This window comes from Brassica napus, chromosome C9 (assembly GCF_020379485.1).
Source record: "Brassica napus cultivar Da-Ae chromosome C9, Da-Ae, whole genome shotgun sequence".
NCBI classification, from domain to species: Eukaryota; Viridiplantae; Streptophyta; class Magnoliopsida; order Brassicales; family Brassicaceae; genus Brassica; species Brassica napus.
In genome coordinates, this window is record NC_063452.1 from 46,873,777 (window position 1) to 46,890,261 (window position 16,485).

At 35.1% G+C, this 16,485-nt stretch overlaps 1 pseudogene; it reads right to left on the reverse strand.

The window, feature by feature from the left end:
* Positions 1-3,630: 3,630 nt before the first annotated feature.
* On the reverse strand, positions 3,631-9,128 carry LOC106417945 (annotated as a pseudogene).
* Positions 9,129-16,485: the final 7,357 nt, after the last annotated feature.

The window sequence follows — 16,485 nt, forward strand, 5'->3', positions numbered from 1 at the left end:
TGTTATCCCTTGGTTAAGACGTGTCTGGATTTGAGAAACGTAGTTTTGCCGTATGGTTAGGAATTGCCTTGTTCTTGAAGTGGCTGTCTCAAGATGTAGTGGGATCTTTGGGTGAAACCCATACTCACCATATGGAAACAAAAGAGGATATTGTAGGCTCATGTATAGAGGGTTATCATCACGTTTTGCTGCAATGTGTCAGATTGAAATTGGACCACTATATCTCGTACCCCAATTGTTGATGACATATCCCCTACGATAAGGCCTGCCACCTCACTTGTACTCGGAAGATCATATTCTTTCCCCTTTCCTTTATCTGGGAGCAACCTAATAACAAACTCTAACCCGACGCTTTCGTAGTGGTCACGTGCCCGTCGAAAAATCTTAGCTAAACAATTATTCTCGTTAATCATCTCGATGAGGTGCTTTAAGGTTGTCGAGATTACCATCTGCTGAGGTTTGCCCCATAGCATTTAAGCGGTTTCTGACTTCGTTGTTCGTATCAAATATATAAAGCTGGAGATATTCTGGGAGACAGCCTTGCTGCGGTATAAGCGAGCCAATACATGTGGCCGTTGTGTATTGTTATTTGCAAATGTATATATTTTACATAAATTATAAGGTATTAATTAGTATGCACCTTTCTTCTTTGCTCGAGTGTGACGCAATACATGTGGCCGTTGTGGAGCATCTGAATATATGCATAAACAATGTAGATTGGAATTAAAAAAGTATTAAATCTAAGTGGATTTTGCTAGCTATGATGTTTACCATGTGACCGTGCTAAAGTTCGTTTCGATAGCAAGATGGCCATTCTCATACTACGTGTATTTTTTTGCTTGACTATTAAAATTAAAAGTTATTAGTTTAAGAGGATATAGCGTAGGAGATACACATTATAGTATCGTTTCTTACTGTAAGAGTCGCAGTCATCGCAGCCACCTATTTGATTAAATTTGAAAATTCATTTTGTTTGATGAATAAGTATTGATTAAAGTATAATATTATAATCCATATAAACTTACAGTCATCATATTTTGGTTTGAATGTTAGTCGATCATTAATCAGATGAACTGAAAATATACATAATTTAAGTACTATGATACAAAGATTTTAATCTTAATATTAATTTTATTTGAGAGTAAGGATACACCTTTCGATTTCGTGCGTGATCCACACGGACAACCTCGTTTCCTTTTTTTGCGTGTGTCTGCCTGAAAAATTTGTATGGTAAAAATCAATTAACTGTTTATTTTAAATTAGCAAAAAAGATTAATGGTTAACTGTATATTGTTGTCTTAATGTAGTTTGTGATTTAATGTATAGTATTAATTTAATTTGTTATTTTTATGCTCATGTGATACATGTATTTATATATACATCTAAATATATGTATTTCTATATACATCCAACTAAATGTTAATAACACATAGGATTTCAAATACAGTAACAATTATTTGAAATTGGATTCTATTTATTCGTATTCTAACTAAAATATGTTTCAAATAAATATCATAATTTGATCATGAATAAGAATAAACAAAACAACTATATAGAATGGATCAAATTAACTATAACATTGTACTGGTGTCAACTTATATACGATTGAGATTAGCAAACAAAAAAACAATAATAAATAACAAATTAAAGAGTATGATAATAATCATCAAAATAAGCATATATAATTAGGTGTATTTGTACGTATATTTTATATCACCATAGACATTCAAATAAATGTCTGAAAGACGCCAAAAAAAAAACAGCTGGCGATGGCCTGTGGGTCGGTCATAAGGTTATAACTTGTACCTACCTCATCTCTTTTGATTCTCTACTTCTTGCTAGAGTTCCCATTTCGATTTAAATTTGGGTTTGATTTAGATTCAGTTCGGTTAGTTTACTTGGGTTTAATTGTTTTTAATTAAAGACAATTAAAATTAGTTTGGTTTATATTTGGTTTGATTCGGTTTGACTTTGGTTTTGTTTATGTTCGATTAGGTTTATTAGATTTGAGTTTGATTTGGTTTGTGTTTCGTTCGGTTTTGTTTATGTTTGTTCACCTCAGCCGAATTCGATTAGAAAATACTATTTATACAATATAAAATAAATTATCATTTGATACTAAATTATTATTTTTTCATATTTAAACGTAAAGCCAAACATCGTAATAAAAAGGTAGACAATGTAATATATAATTTTTATTACTTTTGGCTGATAAAATCTTTAATCAAATGGTTGGGACATATGTTTTGGTTTGGGTTGGGTCGGATTGGATTCAGCTGGGTTGGTCGGCTTTGGTTTATTTCATTTTTTTTGCCCCACCGATGCTTCTTGCACACCAATTATTTTTTTACTTCGTTTAATCAAGTTAGATATATATATATATATATATATATATATATATATTTGATTGACAAAAACATATATATTTAACTTCTTTATTTTTATTGTAACTTAAATTCTTTATTATTTTCTCTAAATGTTTTTCCATCATAACTAAGAGAAAATGACTATAACTTACCCAAAGTATTATCATATGTTTAATCCGTATTTGGAATATGTGGTGGTGTAAAACATATAATGAAAACTCAATAAATTTATAATGTTGAAAATTTTGATATTTATTAATTTATATAGTTATTAATTTTGCAAGAAATTCATTTTAGATTTAGATATTTAAAGTGTTTTATGTAAGAATATGAAATTCTTAACTTTACTGTATATGTAAATGGTCTAAATTGTAAGGAATAATAATGAATTCATTATTCTCACTCATTCCAACTGTCACCATTTATAGCCTAAGTCTTTTGTCCTTGGGACTTCGACATCTTATTCCGAGATTTTAACACTGATCTGATCATTGATTCATACTATTTCCTTGTACCAAATCAATTCTAACAATTTAGCCATTTGTTTATTTTGCTCATTAGACCTAGGCCGCTCATCAAAACTGTTTTAGCTCGACAATCTTATCTAACCATCTTTCGACCATTCATACATCAATCTTTTTCACTCAATCATTCTTTGATATAGTCTGTTTTCTTACTCTTATTCATGGTTATTAGATAGGGTCTCACTTCTTATATATGTTAAAATAATTCAGAACAAACTATAGATTGTAATAAGAGACATATATTTTTTCAGTACGAATTGATGGAGTACTTTTTTTTCTATATTTTTTTTTCTGGAAAACGCAAATATTTTTAAATAATTAATAATCTATGCAGAAAATTGCATACTACTTAAACCTAATATCATATCAGCGAAAATATATGTCTGTATTGAAATTGTTATATCAATATTATTATGAGTAATATTAAAAGTTTAGCCGACCATGTGTTTGTCTAACTTTATAGGTGGAAACACAGGAACAACAATGTGATAAAAATTGTTTTTTATGGAGTGGTAGTGAAGAGAGTATTGTTTAGTTAACCTCAACCGACACAAAAGATACGGTAGTTGTATGTAACCTTATACACTATAGCTTCATGAGGTTAATTAAACAAAATCAACAGATGTTGTTTCAATGAAAACCTAGCAAATATATACGGAGGAAACCAGGTTGAACCTGGTTAATTCCTTGACCGTAATTGTTTAATCGAAATATCCAGGTGTAGTATGCATAAAAAGTGGAACAAAACCTACTTTAGAAGTAATGCTAGAGTATAAAATTGATTATGCTGAATGAATCGACTCACTAATTGAAATTAATTCGTGGCTTACTTTGGAGTGGTTATTGCAGAGAAAGAAGCGGGAGATTACATATTTACCTGCGTGTTCTATGAGTTGGTCAGAGGGTGGGGAATCCATTCCGGCGAAACGGTGATCCTTGCAACCAAACTATTATACACCACGATGTTGTCTTCCGCCCCCGGGAGACGGATCACTGAGTTGTTTAGGCTTAGAAACGGGCATAACCGCGATTTGGATAAAACCGAATTGTTTCTGCTGCTTCTTTCATCACCAAACCACGAGAGCACCGCGATCTGCGTGCGTCTGCTGATGCTACCTTATCCACTGGTTTCTCTTCCTTCTTCTCCTCCTCCGTGTTCTTCTCTTCCACTGTTAACTTCTCAAGAAGACTCTATCAATGACTCATCAACAACTTTAGAAGCCTCTTTAGTATCTTCTTTCTCTTCTTCAGATTCAGCAACTTCCTTGAACTTTTCCATAAATGCTTTGCAGTCTGATAAAGGTATTGTAAACAAGAATTGGTTATTTTATACAACTCTATGAATGACTCATCAACAAGGTAGAAAGCTTTTCAGAAACACAAACAATATATCACAAGAAACAGTTTCTAATACTACACGTCTACACCAGCTCAATCCCACGCTACACTGAGCTAAGCAAATATAAACACTAGAGCTTTCGACTGCTATTCGTTTATGCAGATCATACACTTGAAACCTACACAAATGTCCAGATACCTCTGGTTGAATTTGCCACCTTTAAAAGGCTATCATTAAGTAAACAACCATGATACCCCTTCAAAAATCACTGATTAGTGAGAGAGAAAATAACTCAAAACTAGTAAGAGCTCTAAAATGGGCAAATAATATAAGCTTGTACAACATCCAAAACATGTGACCATATGGGAATATCACCAAGTTCAAGATCCTCCAGTGACCTAAGCCATAAATTGACAGTATCTACACTATAGACTCCTTCTAGGTCATAAGGTTTAAGCTACTATAAAGTATGCCGCAATGAGATCCGATCCAATCAACTGAGAATAAGACATACACAAAAGAAAATTCCAGACTCACTCTCCACTGAAGCAAAGTGGAAAAAAAAGTATTTTTATAACTGAGGGCAAAGGTATATATTATAAGTGCATCTATGATTGAGAACTCAAGAAGATCACGATAAGTTGTGGATACTCTAAATCCTTCTATAAGATGAACTACCTAAGGCTTTTCAAACGCTTTGGTCTTTAGTTTTACTAGTGGCATGGTGATTGTCATATAAATCATTAGATATCATAACAAATTTTAGACTCTTGGGTTACAAGTATAATGTTTCTGGAACCATAAGCAATCCTAACAAAGACCGAGGCAGGTCAACTTACAGTTTCAGGCAGGTTATAGATAAGTACAGAACTCATAACAGTTGCCAGAGCAAATATTCTGAAGAAAAAAACATCAGCATATACAATTTGATTAAATATCCAGAGAGCAAAATCAAACAAAATGTCTAAATATCCAGAGAGTAAACAGTATGCGTACCGATCGTCATAAACATTAGACTTTCCAACACTTTATAATCCTTCAAATGCATTTTGAAATGTTTAATATGCAAAATGAATGTTGTTCAGCATCAAAAGTTCTATACACCATGTCTTGATAAACATATTGTAAGAAAATGCAGAATCTAAAGTATTAGAGATAAGAAGCACACCTTCATAACAGGAAAGGGAAAGAAGCTGATTGAGTAGAAAAGACTTTCCAGACCGATACGGGCCAATCACCTAATGTTTCAAGGAAATAACAAGCAAAACGTGAGTGATAAGGAAAAAGGAACAAACTTGCTGGTCTCCGAGTTAAAACATCACATTCTTTCACAACTACTAGCACTTCAGCAACTACTAGCAATAGACAAGGAAAAAAGAAGAGGAAAATAAATTAATGCATTATCAAGGCACAAACAGAAAAAAAAAAAGAGCACATTTATTCCCATCAGATTGTATCGTAAACAAGACTTGATTTATTTATACAACTCTATGAATGACTCATCAACAAGGTAGAAAGCTTTTCAGAAACACAAACAATATATCACAAGAAACAGTTTCTAATACTAGACGTCTACACCAGCTCAATCCCAAGCAAATATAAGCAGTAGAGCTTTGGACTGCTATTCGTTTATGCAGATCATACACTTGAACCTACACAAATGTCCAGATACCTCTGGTTGAATTTGCCAGGCTATCATTAAGTAAACAACCATGATACCCCATCAAAAATCACTGATTATAACTCAAAACTAGTAAAAGCTCTAAAGTGGGCAAATACTAGTTTCAACGGATACTAGGACTCACGTGAGGAAATGGGTCATGGCGTCCTTTGTGATCACGTTTTTTGGCAGTCTCTGGCATTCCAAAAACATCCCAGAACCTCAAAGTCTGGTCTCCTGCTGCTGAAGCAACGGTACAGCCATCAGGACTCTGTGCCATGTAGAGAACGCTTGAAGTATGGCCAGTGAGCTCAGCAATTTTGAGAAAGGACGGGTAGTTCAAAAGTGCAAGGTGGTTCCCATGTGAGCTAAGCAACTCTCTTTCTTTCTTGCTCCAGAACAGAGCACACACTTGGGATCCGGTGTGAACAGAGTTCAAGCAAGCTCCGGTGTGAGTGTTCCAGAACTTGATCGACCCATCTCCTCCACCACCACCAGTTGCAAGTAAACTCGATTGGAAGGGGCACCAAGCAAGAGCTTTCACGGCGCATGTGTTCCTCAAGCCTGTGCAACCATTGCGTGGTGGTGATTGATGATATAGCAGCATCCCATACGTGTACAACATTGTCGCTGCCACCACTAGCTAGCTGCTTTCCAGAAGCTGACCACTAGAGCCCACAAACGTCTCCAGAGTGACCTCTGTAAGTTGCCACAATGATACGTGACTATGGTTAGATAGATTAGGATATTTTATTAAGAGTTTTGGTAATTTTCTATTTAATAATTGGTTTTGAAGTTTTCCTTTTTATATTAGTTTAAGAGTTTTCCATATTCTACAAAGTTGTATCTCTATATAAGGGTTTCATATTATTAATAATAGACAAGCTTCCAAGAATTAACTTAATCTCTAAGAGAGATTAGGTTAAAAGGAAGTAAGCTTTTTTGGTTCATATCAATTTGGTATCAGAGCCGAACGATCCGATGGGAGACAAGGATTTCTGGAAATCCATATCTGTGAGTTATGACAAGATGATTGCACAACTTGGTGAGATAATGGAGATTGCGAAGAACATTCAAGCGACGTTGAAGCAAGAGAGGATGAAAAAACAAGCAGAGTTGGAGACAATTATTTTGAAGGAAAGCTTAGAGCTACTTGTAATTTCGGAGCCAGAGGAGTCTAACCTCATAGAGTCAGAGACACTATTGCAGCAAGATCCATTGTTGGTTGTATTACAATCTAACAACATACTCGTGTTAGAATCTGAACGATCTCTGAACTCCAAGAAATCAACGATAGCACCAGTTGTGGTAAAATCTAGCTTCGTAATGGAATTAAACAACAGAGAGTCAGAGAAGTGGTTGCTACCATATGGCTGTCTAGATATCATTAGTTGGAGCTTGAGGACAAGCTCCGAATGGAAGAAGAGAATAATGATAAGTGACTATGGTTAGATAGAATTGGATATTTTACGTTAAGAGTTTAATTTGGTAATTTTCTATTTAATAATTGGTTTTGAAGTTTTCCTTTTCATATTAGTTTAAGAGTTTTTCATATTCTACAAAGGTGTATCTCTATATAAGGGTTACATATTATTAATAATAGACAAGCTTCCAAGAATTAACTTAGGGGGGTTATTGGACAAAAAATTCTAGAGGAGTTATTAAATTTTGAGATTCCATTCTTATTGGTTTGTGAATTTTTAAAATCTAAATAGAATCCATTGTTATTGGAGTGATGATTTTTAAATTCCACTCAAAATCCTTTGTTATTGGAAAAGTTTAGTTTTCATTGATTTTAAGATTCTATTAAAATCTATTATTATTGGGATGTAAATTTTCTTTGTTTTTACTCATAGTACTCAACTTTAAGAATATCATCTATACCCATAAGATTTTTGAAATCAATGTAATAAAATACACTCACATACAAAAACTCAAATTGAAGAATGAAATAATATACAAATCACAATTTTAACATAATACAATTTACAACTTAAAAAAATAGAAAAAAATATTAAAAATTTAAAATAAAAATTGTAAAAATAGTTTTAAAAAGCACTTTCGTATATTTTAATTAAACATTTCAAAAATAATAATTCAATTTTTTTTTACAAAAATTCAAATTTAAAACATATATTTAGAAATTATATAAATTTTTTTATTATTATTTATATATCTATAAAGTAAGAAGTAGAAATTAATTTTTTGGTCATTTTATTTTTTGAGATCTTTTTTATGACAAAAACTTTTTTAAAAGTTGTTTAAGAATTGTCTTAATTGAAATAATTTTTTTTTCTTTTTTTTTCTACCACCATTAATTTCTTACTTTAAAAGTTAATAACAATCAATAGAATTCTATACACAAGTAATGAAAATCTATGTAAAAGTATTTGATAAAATTTGTCGAATCTAGTTAACTTGTAAAATCCTCTCAACTATTAAAATCATCAAATTCCACAGAAATTCATGTTCCAATAACCTCCCCTTAATCTCTAAGAGAGATTAGGTTAAAAGGAAGTAAGCTTTTTGGTTCATATCACACAACAGGCCTGATCCTGACATCGGAGTTGACAATCTTGCCGTCCATGCCTCCAGTTGTGAGGATGTTGTTGTTCCACGCAAGTGATCCTACTCCAGAGTGGTGGAGACCCCTGAAAGTTTTGATCTTGGTGTTGGAGGAAGAATCCCAGAGCTGGACTTGAGAGTTGTTGAGGCCAAGTGCAAGGTAGGAAGCATCAGGCGACCAGATTATGCTTGTGATGGGTCCTTTGGCTTCCTCAATGGTCACGAGCTCAGATACAGAGGCGGTAGAAGCATCCCAGAGGTAAAGAGTGTGGCCCAGGGCAATGGCTAAGACGTTGTGAGAACCCCAGTCAAGCAAGTTTAGGCAGAAGTCATCAAGAATTCCAGGAGCGTCCAACTCTTTCCGACAAGAAAGAGGAATATGTCGTCGTCGTCGGGGCTGTTGGTGAAGAGGAGGAGGAGGAGAAGAGTAATGATGGAGAGGAGGAGGTTTGTTCCTGAAGGCGAGAATACGGGTGCGGTTGAGATTCAGAGCTTCCGCCAAACCTTTCCTGTAAGCGTCTTTGGAGGCTGAAATCAACACTGCCAGCTTCTTCTGCTTTTTTTCCTCCGGCGGCATCGGTGATGGCATGATGAGCAAAGTCAAAGTCCATTGCTGATATGTTCGGTATGAATCTGTCCAGATTTTCCTTGTTGCACATCTTCATACCTATCATTATCAACAAACCAAACACCACACACACTGATAATATACGAGGAAGAAACTGATTAACAACAATCTAAAACCCTAAAACCTAGATTAACAATTCTCTAACAACCCTAAAATGATTTCTCAAATCTAAAACCTAGATTAACAATTCTCTAACAACCCTAAAACGAATATTAGATGAAGCGAGCGGGCAAAGGAGAAGCGAAAGCGAAAGCGAGGGAGAAGCGAAAGTTAGCGAGGGAGAAGCTAGCCATTATTTTACATATATAAATAAAACCACATCACGCTAATGTTAAAATAAACGGGCTCAGTCCGAGTTCGCCCTAGCCGCTTTCTCCCAGGCACGACTATCGAGGTTACTCGGTTCCCACTCCTCTCCGGCGCCGGAGGAGCTCGTGCTCGCCGGCGTCGGGACCTCTTGTCACATCTCAGCTCTATTTTCGTCAATCTCATGTTATGTCTTTTTCTTCTGTTGTCTCTGTTCCGTCCTGCTTGGCGTGACTCCATGGTGTCTCGACGGAGCTACAGTTTGATAGAGATTTTCTCGGCATGGCTCTTCCTCCTGTGGCTGAACTCGCTGATTACTTCAGACACCGCCGCTCGCCGTTTCCAGGTGCCGCTCGCCGTTTCCAGGTTTCAAGCCCCGCTGCCAGCTTCACAAGAAAGACTCACCGGTCTTCACCAGTCACGATGGAGATGGTCCGTTCCGTCAATGCTGCTCCTCCCATCACCACCGCGGGATCTGCTCAATCTGAGTGCAAGCTCACTGGATCTACAAGACTATCCACTGCCACTAACCATCCGCTTCCTTGGTTCAGCATTTCTCATCCGGTTCGTGTCAAACCCGAACGAGATGACCTTCCACCGCAACACTTTGCGTCTTATTCAGACGAAAGACCAGAAGCGGAGCTTCACTGTCTCACTACCGCACCCTCACCGACCAGTCTATGCAGCTCCGCCGCCGTTTCTGAGCTTGATCCCAACAGATCTCTTGATGTGAGCTTTCATTGTGTTGTTATGGACTTGCGGCCTAGCTCAGGTTTGGACGAGAGCTATGGATCCCAATACGGTAATATCGGAGTTCTTTTTCTCAGTTGGATCTCAGTTTATGCCCCTTTATGGATAATAGTCAAGAGAATCGTCTCACCTCTGCGTCGTCTCTACTATACACCCGACATCGCGGCAGCCCCATCTCACCAAGGTTTCTGTGGAGCTAAGCTACATTGGTTAAATCTCTGTCTCCAAGTGACCGCCGGACCTATTGTGCAAGAGTGTTGTTTCGCCAGAGTTGCTCATGACTATGTCACCGCTGCGTCTCTATCACACTATGCCGTCTCAAGCATCGACGATTCTTCACAGAGCCGGAGTAGCTTTCCCAATCTCCTCGTCGCTGGAACTATTGTGCAAGAGTGTGGACTCGCCAGAATTACTAATTACATCACTGCTGCGAGTCCATCACATTACGCCGTCTCAAACATCGACGGTTCTTCACATAGTCTACTATACCTCTTATCCGCTATTTGCTCACACATGTTGGGGTTAGACGAGTGTGATGACTGTATGCTTAGGTCTCTTTCGGTTACAAATTATTGGGCTCGACACGGTAGTGTCGAATTCCGAGGTTTGGAACCACTTAGATCATCAACTATGTCATCAAACTTCATCCTTAGCGCCTCTTTGGAGGTAGGACTTCGGACTGTCAATGTTGCCTACGGTTCTAGAGCTTCTCACCTAAAGTTCTTGCCACTCAACATTCCAGCTGCTTATAGGTGTATCAACGTCGTTTTCGACTATCAATTGTTCTTTCAAACAATCGCCATGGGAACAAAAGTGGAGTTTTCTTTTGGGTTTCTTCATTTCGCTGAGCATGACTCGCCCTTCGATGGTTCTATCTTTAGTTGTTTTTTACTATTTTCTAACTTCATTCTACCGTCGAGCGTGTTTCCGGGATCTTCTGGTTCAGTTGTAAACTTTGATGCTTTTGCTCTTTGAGCTTTAATATAAGTTTGGTGTTACAAAAAAAAAATAAAACCACATCAACAGTCTTATAAAACTCATGAATATAATATTCTCTACGTATCAAAACTATTAGAGTTAAAGTAATATTTCAGTTACAGGAAATATAAAAAATAAAATTTAGTTATAACTAAAAAATACTTCTCAAGTTTTTTCTAAAAACTAATATTACAGAAAAAAACAAACAAATTTTATTAAATATCTTGATAAATTTATTTAAAAAAATCTAAAGATAAAAGTATCATTCTTGTTTTTCAAAAAAAAAAAAAACTAAAAACCAAAATATCATTATTTTAACTTTTATTTGCAGTGTTTGTTTTAAAATAATTTTATTAAATAAGCTTATTTATGTTTTGATAATAGTATACTACAAATTTTTCAGAATAAACATTTTACCATTTATCATATTTTTCATTTTATTAATTTTAAAACCAGAAACCAAAAACCAAAAACCAAAATCTAAAATAACAATTCATTTTTTCAAAAAACTAGAATCTACTGGAAAATCAAAAAACTAAAATCCAAAAACCAAAAACCAAACTCTAAAAACTAGAGTATACAATTGCATGTTAATATTGTATATATATCAATACTATTAAATTAGAATGTTGATATTAGTTTAGTCCAACAATTATTTTTCCACAAAAATAAACCATATATTCTGTAACTGAATCTAAATATGTATTTTGTAACCACCTTTTAATTCCATAATGACCGGGGCCTATTAAAAAAAACAAATATTTTATAACTGCTATCTCTTGGAGTGTACATATACAAAGCTGTGAGAGAACCGATGGACATCCATTTCTTCCTTTGATGCAAGCAGGAGCAACCCAATCGATTTGCTGATGCCCCATGTAAATTCGTTTCAAAGACCAGACAAAATAACAATAGATGGCACAGAGCATAAACATCATACCAATGAAAGTATTCAGGTTTCACAATGACGACCGGTTGATGTTGTTGGCTAACAAGAACACTGAACTTTCAGGTACGTCGACTCTACTCTTTGGCTCTCCCTCACCAATTATAAATATTTATCACTTTATCGATCCTTCAACGGAAGAGTTCCCAGCTACACAGCTGGCAAGCTCTTAGAGACTGATAAAACTGTGGGCGCCAACCTCTCCGAGGTGAGTCACTTCTTTATGACTCGGCGGTTTAGGACTAAGAATGCTAAGCAGCCACTAGATCTCTAATGGAAACAATACCGTTGTCGTCTCCATTGATCAACCTGAACGCTTGAATCAAATCGGAGTAATAATTGCACATGTTCTCGGGAAGAGCACTGATCGGAGTGGCGGCTGGACTTGGCTTGAGGTTACCATACGATCCATCAGAAAAGGGGAGGAAGCACCAGAGCTAAAAGAAGAAGGTATAGTTTTGCACGACAACCCTTTGGTTTCTATCTTGTGCCTTTTGTATTTGATTTTCATTTACAAACACTCTCTTTTAGATTGAGTACAAACACATTGGTTGTACTTCGATATACGGTCACGAGAAAGAGGTAAACATTTCTAATATCAAATAATTTGAGAGATACCATACACTATTAATTAATGTGTGGTTGAAGTTTCATGCCTCTGTATGTCACGTTCTCCTCACACTATGAATCCATTAACTGGATAGGTAGCGTATTGAAAAAGTTAATAGATGATGGTTTCGTGAAGCGTGAGAAGTTATTCATCACTTTGAAACTTTGGTTTGTCTTCTTTTTACGACCAAATATTTTCTTCAGTGCATGTCTATATTAAGTTTGTTGTTCCCATCACCCATCACTCTTTCTTTCTATTTATATGATAGTAGCAGCAAGTGTTTTCTGAAGAATTTTACAGGAAACATCAAGTGAGAAGTCGTGGGAGTTAACAACACTACTATGTAAAAGAGTGAGCATCAAGAAATGTTTTGCCTTGACTATGTATTATGTAATTAGGTTTTATTACTCTTTCTTGTATCAATTAGTTTAGTTTACGGTTTACCATGTGTTTATGAGAATATACATATAACCAGCCTATCAACCATTACATCACTATGAATTCTCATATATATAATTGGGGTATCATATTAATCTTCAGATCTGTTGGCACTGATGATATGACATATATATATTTAAAATAAATTAAGGATGAGGTAGATCTACAAGGTATGAGTTAAATGTTCGATTCTGATCATGTGAAAATAGTTTTGGGAACTAGATAGTGTGATTTTCAGTTGAGAAAAGCAAGAATTTGTAACCATCACAAATTAAATGTAAGGAATATTGACGATTGATGCTCTGAGGTAAAGCAAATGAAATCAATTTTATATTGGTTTATGAGATCAAGTGTTAACTCTCATGTATCAGAGGTGAGGATGAGACCCTTGAAAGAGAATATCTACCAATAACAAGTATTTCCTAGAATTCTTTTTGTATATGTAATTTTTAAAAGATTGGGTCAGTCAAAATTTGAGTACAACATACATATCTACCAATAACAATTATTTCTGAGTTTATGTTGGCATCAAATAATAATAATAAAAAACTCACTCCTCTATCACTACAAGAAAACAGCAAGGATACTGAGGGAAAAAATCGTCGGAATTTCGTCGGAATTTCGTCGGAATAACGTTATTCCAACGACATACCGACGAAACAAGTCCTCGGAAATAATTCCTCGGAATTTCTTCTTTCCTCGGAAATCCCTCGGAATTTTCCGACGGAATTCCGAGGAAACAAATTTCCGAGGAAATTCCGAGGATCACTAGTTTGTCGGAAATCTCCTCGGAATATACCGAGGGAGAACTTCGTCGGGATATTTCCTCGGAAGTTCATCAATCGATGCGTTTTTGGACATATATCCATCGATCGATCCGTTTATAAAAAAACGTTCGGAATATACCGAGGGACATCTTCCTCGGAGGAACATGTCCCTCGGTATATTCCAAGGAAAGGTGTCCCTCGGTATATTCCGAGGAAAGGTGTCCCTCGGTATATTCCGAGGAAGATGTCCCTCAGTATATTTCGAACGTTTTTTTATAAACAGATCGATCGATGGATATATGTCCAAAAACGCATCGATCGATCGAGTAAAAAATATAATTAATTTCCTCGGAATGTAAAAAATATTAATTTTTTTTTAAAAATAAAATTTTTGAAATTTAAATTCGAAAATATAAAATTAAAATTAAAATTGAAATCATATTAATTAATATTCAAAGTTTCACAAATAAAAATAAAACATTGCGAGTTTTTGGAAAAAAAAAACTACGGGTCTGGCACGTCCGGGAACACCTCGTTCGGGTACATCCTCTGCATCATCTCCATCATTTGCTGGCGAAGGGGAATCCTGAAAATGGCTGTAATCCCGAGACTGGCTCCCCGTACCACCACGACCACGACGCTGTAGAGGCCAGGTCTGATCATCATGAGACCTGTAAATTAAAAAAATATATTTAATAAATACGGACATATATAAATTAATTTGTTTTTAAAAAAAATCCCAAATAATAGTTTTTAATCACAAAAAAATATTTATAGATATTAAAAATATTTAATAAATATATAAAAATAGTTCTAATAAACAAAAAATAGTTTTAATAAATAAAAAATAGTTTAATAATTACAAAAAATAGTTTTAATAATATATATATATATATTAAAAATATTTTTAAATCCTAAATAATAGTTTTTAATCACAAAAAAAGTTTTATAGATAATAAAAATGTTTTGTAAAATCCAAAAAATCGAATTTATATACAAAAAAGATTTTGTAAAATCCAAAAAATCGAATTTATATAGAAAAATCGTTTGTAAAATACAAAAATCGATTTTATATACAAAAATCGATTTTATAAATACAAAAAAAATAAAAAAATTATAAAAAAATTCTAAATCAATTCAACAAAACAAATTATTCAACCAAATCACAATTCTAAACCTATTATACAACCAAATCACAATCCTAACCATTCACCCTAACAAAAATCTATCAAAACTACACAAAAACCTAACAAATAGGAACTAAGAGAGTGGGATAGGGTCCTTACATGATTTGTGTAAGAGAAGGGGGAGATCGCCGGAGATATCGTCGGATTTCAGGGGGAAATCGCCGGAGAGAAGAGAGGAGTCGCGCAGAGGAAGAAGAGAGAAATGGGGAAGAAGAAGGGGTTCGTGGTTATAAAACTTAGGGTCCGACGGATATTATCCGTCGTAATTCCGTCGGAATTCTAATTTCAATTTTCGCGAAATATTTGCCCCGTAAAATGAAAATATTCCGAGAAAATTCCTACGGATAGTAAAATATCCGTCGGAATTTCCTCGGAATATTCCGAGGAAATACCGAGGAACTAGTGTTTGGGGTTTCAAAACATCAATTTTTTTTTGCCGTATTTCATTTTTTATACAATTGTAATGCATACCATTGAGGATTCTTTGTATAGATGAGCATAAACCATGAAATAACAAATTTCAAAACTAATTGAAAGTATTCCCTTTACCGTTCATTAAAAGGTATAAGTGTTTCTCTTATGTTGTGGGATTTCGTTCATACAATCGGAAAAGTGTTAATTATACGGTAAGGAACAAATTTTTGACTTCATAATGAACGTAAGACACTTAATAAGGGTTATATAGGTGTTATTCAAACCGCAAAACGTTGTTTTCGGTTTAAAAACCCTATTTCCTTGGAATTTCCTCGGATTATTCTCAGGGAATTCCGAGGAAACCCTTTTCTTCCTCGGAATTCCATCGGAATATTCCGAGGAAATTTCGAGGAACTAGTGTTTGGGGTTTCAATACGTCAATTTTTTTTTTTAAACGGATCGATCGATGGATATATGTACCAAAACGCATCGATCGATAGAGTATATCAGGTGTTCCTCGGAATTTCCTCAGAATATTCCGAGGCTTTTCCGAGGAAACAGGGTTTGGGGTAACAAAATCTCGTACGTTTTTTTATAAACGGATCGATCGATGTATATATATCCAAAAACGCATCGATCGATCACTAAGATGGACCAAAGCATAACAATGTGATCGATCGATTAGATTATCCCATCGATCGATCGAGAATCTCAAGCGTTCCTCGGAATGTCCTCGGAAAATCTTGTAAGTTTTTGTATAAACGGATCGATCGATCGATGGATATATGTCAGAAAACGCATCGATCGATCACTAAGATGGACCAAAGCGTATCAATGTGATCGATCGATTAGATTATCCCATCGATCGATCGAGAATCTCAAGCGTTCCTCAGAATGTCCTCGGAAAATCTTGTAAGTTTTTGTATAAACGGATCGATCGATGGATATATGTCAGAAAACGCATCGATCGATCACTAAGATGGACCAAAGCGTAACAATGTGATCGA